Raw genomic sequence first — 7,913 nt, 5'->3', positions numbered from 1 at the left:
AAGTTTGTAAAATCACCCCAAAACAAACACCAGAGACTGCTAGGGAGACTGAGTCATGCCTGCAAAAGCAAAGGGCCTTCATTACAAGCTTAAGCTCGGGCTCACAGTCTCCACCCGACCCGCTGGCCACGTGGAGAGAGCCCCAAACAAAGGCAGGGCAGGGCCTTTTATGCCTTTGGGAGGGGGAGTTACAGGAAATGATGACAGGTGTACAGTGATCCAATCCCTGCCCCCCATCAATACTGACAGTTGTGGGAGCCAATCACAATAGTTGGAGTATTGACCAATCAGAGTGGGCCCAAGACACCCCACGTGGGGCGTGACTAGGCCCACCTCTAGAAAGGTCAAAGGTATCAGCCGCCCTCTCCCGATTGGGCTCGGCAGGAGTTGTCCCTCCTTGAGGTGCGCCCTTTCAGGAGAAGCCGGCGCCTTCCCCTTTAAGTACAGGGAAAGGCTGGATCTGACCTGCGTTGGTGGGGGACTGCCGCCCACCCCCACGGCAGCCTGGTGCATTTCCACCGCAGAGGTGCACCATGACCGGCTCCAGGAAGGCTGGGACGGCGGTGGTGAGGGCCGGATCGGACCTGCATCCTTACACTATCTCTCTCTGACTCTCAAAAATAAATAAAAAACAAAAAAGTTATTTAAAAAAAAGGAAATATGTCTCCTGGCATCCCCACACATCTAATACATGTGCTCTAACCTCACTTAATACTCGTGGTGACCTTGTAATTAGGTGCTATCAGCACCATTTTACAAAGAGGAAGCTGAAGCTCAGAGAGGTTAGGGAACTCACCTAAGGCTGTACAGCAAATGCAAGGGGCAGGGATCTGTCTGCACCCTGGCCTTCTGGCTCCTTGAGCCATATTCTCTTTCTCTTTCTCCCCCTCCCTTTCCTTCTTCCTCTCTCTGTCTCCTCTGTTTCAATTTTTTATTACAGAATTTTCCAAACACACAAAGTAAAGAGAATAATATAATGGACCTGATACATGCTCACGCAGCTTCAGCTCTTCTCAATTTATTGGCTGTGCTCCGAGCCCCACGCTCTTCTGCCTCTTTTAGCAAATTTGTTTGAGGTGGTGGATGTTTGCTGAGCGGACGGATAAAAAAAAATAGTGAAGAGTAATTGCTGTTTGATACAGAACAGAAGAGCTTAGCTTGGGTTTAAGCTGCCATCCCCCTCCCTCATTCTGAAGTTCAGCTGCATGAAGAAAAAAAAAAAGAAAGAAAGCAATTCAAGTAATTTAAATTCTGCATGCTGACTTAGTTTTGTCCTCCTCTTATCTGACCTTATTTAGGAAGACAAAAAATAAAATAAAATAAAATAAAATAAAGAAGATCAGGAAGGCATTTTCCAGGGATTTCATCATGACCCTTTAAATGAATTTCCCATTTACACTTACATAATTGTTTTATATTGGATAGTCTTAATAATATCAAGTTTCATTTCTAAAGCAAGCTGACAAAAGCTTTTGAAGACACACTCATTCAAATGTGTTAGAGAAGCTAAGAATAACAATGTGCTGCCAATTCATTTACTTTCAATATTTCTGCCTAAAGGTGCTGCCCCTTTTCTTAAAAACGAAACAAAACAGAAATCACAGTACAGAAAAAAAACCAGTCCACCTCGATCCCAGATCCCTGATCCCTGTCCCCGGTGCTGTGATGTGAGAGATGGCCACCCTTTGGAAATCACCCCGCATTCAACCTCAGACCCCTCTCGGATACCTTGTGCCCCGAAAGCTGGCTCTGCTTCAAGTTCTAGTAGTGTTTTTTTCAAAGACTTTGATCTTACAGGAATGAATTGAACAAACCACTGGCCCTCATTCAGGTTTTTACTTTAAGTGAGATTCGAGCCGTGTGGCTGCATCGGGAAGCATTCATTCCTTCTTCTTGCCGAGTGGCTGTCCAGTGTATGGAGGGACATTTGGGTTGTTTCCAGTGTGAAAGCATCGTGAACAAAGCCGTGTTAAATATTTATATACAGTCTTCGTGCAAACGTATGTTTTCATTTCTTTTGGGTGGATACATACAAGTGGGATTGCTGGACCCCCTGGCGATCAGTGTTTGTATTGTCAGAGTTACAGCTGCTCCTTGTCCTTGTCGACGCTTGGTATTCTCAGGTTATCTTTTTAGCCATTCTGTTCTGTGCACAGATTTTTCTATGTGGAAGGACAGGAATGCATTGTGTAAAACCTGGCCTCTGCGATTGCTCCTGTGAGCCTCTTTCTTGAGGAAGTCGACTGCAGGATTCCCTGGGGACAGGTGCACCTTGTTCCCCGAAGCGAGCGAGGTTTTGGTGACAGACTTGGCCGTATAGCGCTTTGCAAGGCGGGTACGATAATGAGCGTGGTGGGAAGAACATGCTCTTGGCAGCCTGGGACCGAATTCCCTTCCTGCCACTTGCCGTGCCCTCCACATCCAGCAAATCATTTAGAGCCTGTGCCTGCCTGTCCCCTTCTGTGAAATGGAGACAGTCATGGCGGCTTGCCCCCCTCCTACTGGAGAGTGAGGAGGAGGCTTGAAAATGGAAAAGTGCCATCCGCAGAAGAAAGAAGGACATGATTATTTTTATTGCTCTTGGGTTGCTGCTGGCTAAACCCCCAGGACTGAAGTAGAGCATTAGTGTTATTAGCAGTTAAAGTCAAGAGGACTGGTGTTCATCTGCTTTGTTATTTTTAACCATTTTATATACATATAATCCCATGAAAATGGCAAGAAAACTGCCAGGAGTGGAAGCAGCACGTTGTGCTGTGATTTTTAATGTAAAATTCTCTTTGGGCGAACACGACCTCTTGTAATCACTCACCTCCCTTCCCGGATACCAGTCTCCTGCAGTGTGATCGGAGACCTGGCTCCAATTTCAAACACTGTCAACTCTTGCTCATAAAAAGAGCTGTTTATATAGTTTGTGGATTATTCCTTCTCCCCCTTGGACCATTTGTTTTACTGCTCAATGCCATTCTCGGTGGGTTCGGACAGGAGGAATGGAAGATAATGAAATGTAGGCTGGATTATTTTTTCCCCTGGTTATGGCTGTTGTTGAAAGTTTGGCTAAAATGTCGCATTTTGGGCTCTTTGGGGATTTGAATTATTCATGCTATATACCCCTTTCCCTCTGTTAGCAAAGTCAGCAAACAGTTGAATGAAGGTGGACAATGAGATATTCCCATTCGTGGTCGATGCTTTCTATCTTCTGTGCCAGAATATCACGTTCAAAGTTTGTGTGGAGCAAAATTTATTAGGAAGCTTCGTTCTCATTTGTACATAGGAGACAACGAATATTTCTTTCTGGGAAGTAAAAAAAGGAGCAGAATAAAGAGCCCTTGGCTAAGCATTCTGTGATGAGCTATGAAAAGTTTGATGGTTACTGATGGTCAAGTGCAGTAGCAGCACTTCTAAAAAAATGTTCTCTAATGAGATTGTGTGTGAGAGAGAGTGGGGTGGGGGGGAGGGAGAGAAGGAATGAATCCTAGGTCTCCACTGACCTCTATTTTAATTTCAGAGACTCGTTTTTAGAGATGTAAACCCACAGACAGATGCCTGGCTGCAAAGCACCGCACAGAAATCTGCATGTTTGCTGTCGAGCAGGGCTGGGCTGGTGAGCACAGTGTGAGCGGTCTATGGGGGTGGGCCGGGGGCCTTGGCACATGTTCCTGCCATGGTCAATTTCAAGCTACTGGTAATTGACAACCGGCTTGCAAAGTTTCTGAATATTTCACAGCCCGCTCACAGAGCTGACTCCCGCACACCGTTCATTTCAAGAGGTGTTCGGCTTTTCTCAGTGATCCACTTTCACATGTTGATTTCCCCACAGAGCCCCTTAGAAGACACTTGTCAAGTGCATGTCAGTGCACATGTGCACATGGTAGTAGGTGAAAACCCATTGGCAGATGTCACCTGGCTGATTTTGGTCTGGCTAGAAACACCTTTGTCTCCCTGCAAGGTGCGCCAGGCCTGTGGGCGCTGCGGGTTCTGGGTGGATGTGAAAGCTCAGAGCTTTCTTCTGATTCGTGTTTCAAGGTGAAGGCCAGAACTCTTTGAGGAAAATTGGCCTTCCAACCCACAACATGGTTATTAAGGTACGGTTGTGCAGGGGGCCAGTCTCGGACCCACCTCTGGGGGCCCGTGACCCCTGCCTTCTGGTCCCCGGTGTCTGTAGAGGGGCTGATGCAGCCTGCAAGGTCTGTCTCAGGACTCAGGTCCCCGAGAAGAGTGCGGAGTGGTGTCAGTGGTGGGAGGCCCCATAAAGTGAACGCAGAAGTTACGTGAAGGGGTTGTGTTTGCCAGCTGCTGTCCTGGCAAATGGTTTCCTCCCCAGAACCCTCGTTTCCTGCCTGGGCCAAGTAGATTTAATCCCTCCAGAGCGGAGGCCCCCCAGTCCAACAACGGCGGTAATACAGATTCCTGGGGCCCTCTCCAGATCTGGAACCAGAAGCTCCTGGGGGAGGGGGCCGGGGGGGGAATGAGGGGAGGGGCCCAGTGACAGACCAGTGCTTACTGAGCTCTGCAGGTGACACCAGTGCCTGCTCGGGTGTGAGATGCACTGAGTCATGAGGCCATTGGTGTGAAAGCTTCGCCTGGAGCCTGATGCATGCGTGAGCTGCATCTGCCACCATTCCCCTGGGGGCGCGAGGAGGGAGAAGACATTTCAGGTGGTCTGCAGGTTGAGGAAGGGGACAGCTCTTCGTTGGTGACTTTGTGGGAAGACGTGGCCAGGAGGAGGAAGGAAGCAGGGTTGCTTTTGCAGGATCAGGCGAAAGATCCACCGGTCTCTCTCAGGCGTGGGCTGCCTCGTTCTACTGCTGCCCAGCTTACAAAGCTTCCTTCTCTAAGTTGGGGCCCAGCGCTTTGTCTGGACAAATGGAGCCCTAGGAGAACTTGATCTTGCTGCAGAGAGGTGGAAACAAAGGCGCGATGGACCACCCTTCCTATAGTTCAGCCCATCAGCTCCCGTCACTTCCTCTGTTCTTACTTGCTTTGTTTTCTCCATAACACTCATTACTCCCTGCACTTCAGTTTATCTTACTTGCTTTGTTTTCTCCATAACACCCATTACTCCCTGCACTTCAGTTGGTTATAATATTTACTTGTCCCTTGTTTCCCTTGCCTCGCAGAATGTATGCACCATAAAGGTCTGCCTGTGTGTCCCCAGTACCTTAGCATAGTGGCCAGCGTGCAGTAGGGGCACCTGTAAAGGTCTGTGGATTGCAGGGGCGAGAGGATGAGGGAGAACTGCGGGAGACAGCGGCCCGGGGCACAGCACAGGTGGAAGGAGATGTGTTTTGCATCACCGTGTGTCTGAGCTTTCTTAGGTGATCTGGAAGCACTGAAAAAGGCCACTAGAAAGCAGAGAGCAAGGGTGCCTGGGTGGCTCAGTCTGTTAAAAGCCTGACTCTTGACTTCACCTCAAGTCATGGTCTTACGGTTCGAGGGCTCCAGCCCCTCATTGGGCTCTGTGCTGACAGTGCGGATTCTCTCTCTCTTCCTCTCTCTCTGCCCCTCCCCTGCTCACTCACTCCCTCTCTCAAAATTAATAAATAAACTTAAAAAACCCCAGCTCAAATTGGATTAAAGACTTGAACATAAGGCCTGATAAGGTAAAACTCCTAGAAGAAAATCTTTTAAAAAAGCTTTCTGACATTGGTCTTGGCAGTGATTTCTTGGATATGACACCAAAAGCATAAGCAAGAAAAGCAAAAAAATGGGGCCACATCAAACTTAAAAGCATCTACACGGCAAAGGAATCAATCAGCAAATGGAAAGGCAGCCTAAGAATGGGAGATGTTTGCAAGCCATATATTGGGTAAGGGTTTAATATTCAACATATATCAGGAACTCCTATGACTCAATAGCATAAACCCCCAAATAATCCAATTAAAATACTGGCAAAGACTTGTATAGGCCTGTCTCCTATTTGAGGTGACTAGCAAATACATGAAACGGTACGCCACCTCACTAAACACCAGGGAAATACACTTCAAATGAAAAACTACCACATGCACGGTAGGATGGCTGTTACTAAAAAACAACCCCCCCCCCCTGCAAAAACCCAAAACTAAAAATCCAAAACAAACCAAAAAAGCTAAGTGTCAGTGAAGATGTAGAGGAATTGGAACCCATATACATTGTTGCTGGGATTGTCCAGAGGTGCCTTTGCTATGGAAAACAGTATGGAGGTTCCTCAAAAAATTAAAAGTAGGAGAGAGAGAATAGACTGGAACTACCATATGATGTAGCAGTCCACTTCTGGGTACGTATCCGAAAGAATGGGAATGAGGACATCAAAGAGATGCTTGCATTTCTCCATTCTTTGTAGCTTTTTCACAATAGCCAAGAGGTGGAAACACCCTAAATATCCATCAACAAATGACTAGGTAAAGAAAATCTGGTCGATACACACAGTGGACCGTTGGCATGAATGAAGGGCATCCTGCCATGTGCTACAGCAGGGAAGAGCCCGGAGGACATCATGCTCAGTGAAATAAGCAGTCATGGAAGGACAAATTCTGCATGATTCCATTTGTATGAAATATTTAAAATAACCCAGCTCATAGGACCAGAGAGTAGAAGGGGGTGGCCAAGGGATCGGGGAGAGGGGAGCTGGATGTTCAGTGGGTGTAAAGTTTCTGATAGGCAAGATGAATGAGATCTATGCATCCGCCGTGCAACATCATGCTTGTAGTTAACAATACTGTGCTGCGCGCCTAAAAAATGTAAGAGAGTAGATCTCACGTTAGATGTAGTTAGACACCAGCTCCTGCCCCACCTCCACAGAAACCCCCAAGTTCAAAGGAGCCCAGGCAGACTTTGGGAGGTGATGGATATGTTGATTACCTGGGTGGTGCTGATGGCTTCAGGGGTGTATGCATGGGTCCAGACCCGGAATGGTTTATATTAAATACGTGTGTGGGAGGTTGTATATAAATTACACTTCTGTGACGCTATAAAGAAAGGAAGAAAAGACGGAAGCAAGGAGTCCTGGGGAGGGGAGAGATTTCTTTTTAGGACTAGCGATCACCGCAGTGTCTCTCCTCAGGGTCACTGCCTGTGGTCCTATTTTCCCTTATTTGCATGTTGTGTTCCTGCCCTGCATGGTCAGCCCTGAAGGAAAACGTTTCAATTACACAAAGGGGAAAGAAACTTGAAATCCATTGTTCTTTTTAGTGTGAAAAATTAATTTGAGAGTAAAGCTGATATTTGGAGCCTGAGATAATGGGGCATGTTTTTTTAAAATTCTGTCTGACAGGACTTAAGGGAGAGTCAGGCTAGGCAATTCATTTTCATCTTTGAGGTATGCCCCAGCGGAGGGAGGGAGGAGAGATCCAACAGTAAGTAATGGTAGTAACATAATATAGAATAATAAATAAAATTATTGAGTGTATAGCAAGTAATAATTACATGTAAGATATACTAATGACTATGTATTATATTACTATTATGTATTAATATATTATTGTGTATTATATTGTATAATATAACTAATATGCATGTTATATAGAATATTACTATTAACCTATGAGTATATTATTGCAGTTATAAAATATATTACATACACAGAATAATTATGTTACTTAACAAACTTCATTCTTTTTATTATTATTATTATTACTTATTGTGTATATATATGTGTGTGTGTATGTGTGTGTATACATATATATATGTATATACATATATATACATATATATATGTATATACATATATATATATGTTGAAAGAGGAAGATTTATTATAAGAATTAGCTTGAGACCCAGGAAACCCTGGTGGATTTCAGTCTGAGTCTGAAGGCCTGGGAACCAGGGGAGCCGATGACGTTACCCCCGTGCGAGGGTAGGAGAAGAGGAGGTGAGCTGTCCTAGTGCAACCAGGAGGCAGAAAGCAAAAGGGGATTGAATTCCCCCTTCCTCTGCCT

The 7,913-nt window shown here is 45.8% G+C and overlaps 1 protein-coding gene across 1 annotated transcript in view; it reads left to right on the top strand.

Moving 5' to 3' along the window:
• GALNT17 (polypeptide N-acetylgalactosaminyltransferase 17) overlaps window positions 1-7,913 on the top strand; it is a 430,076-nt gene that overhangs the window by 104,406 nt on the left and 317,757 nt on the right. The window lies entirely within an intron of this gene.

Source organism: Suricata suricatta, chromosome 8 (genome assembly GCF_006229205.1).
Source record: "Suricata suricatta isolate VVHF042 chromosome 8, meerkat_22Aug2017_6uvM2_HiC, whole genome shotgun sequence".
Classification (NCBI taxonomy): Eukaryota; Metazoa; Chordata; class Mammalia; order Carnivora; family Herpestidae; genus Suricata; species Suricata suricatta.
The sequence above is the reverse complement of the archived record's forward strand: the minus strand, read 5'-3'. Positions and strand labels throughout refer to the sequence as shown.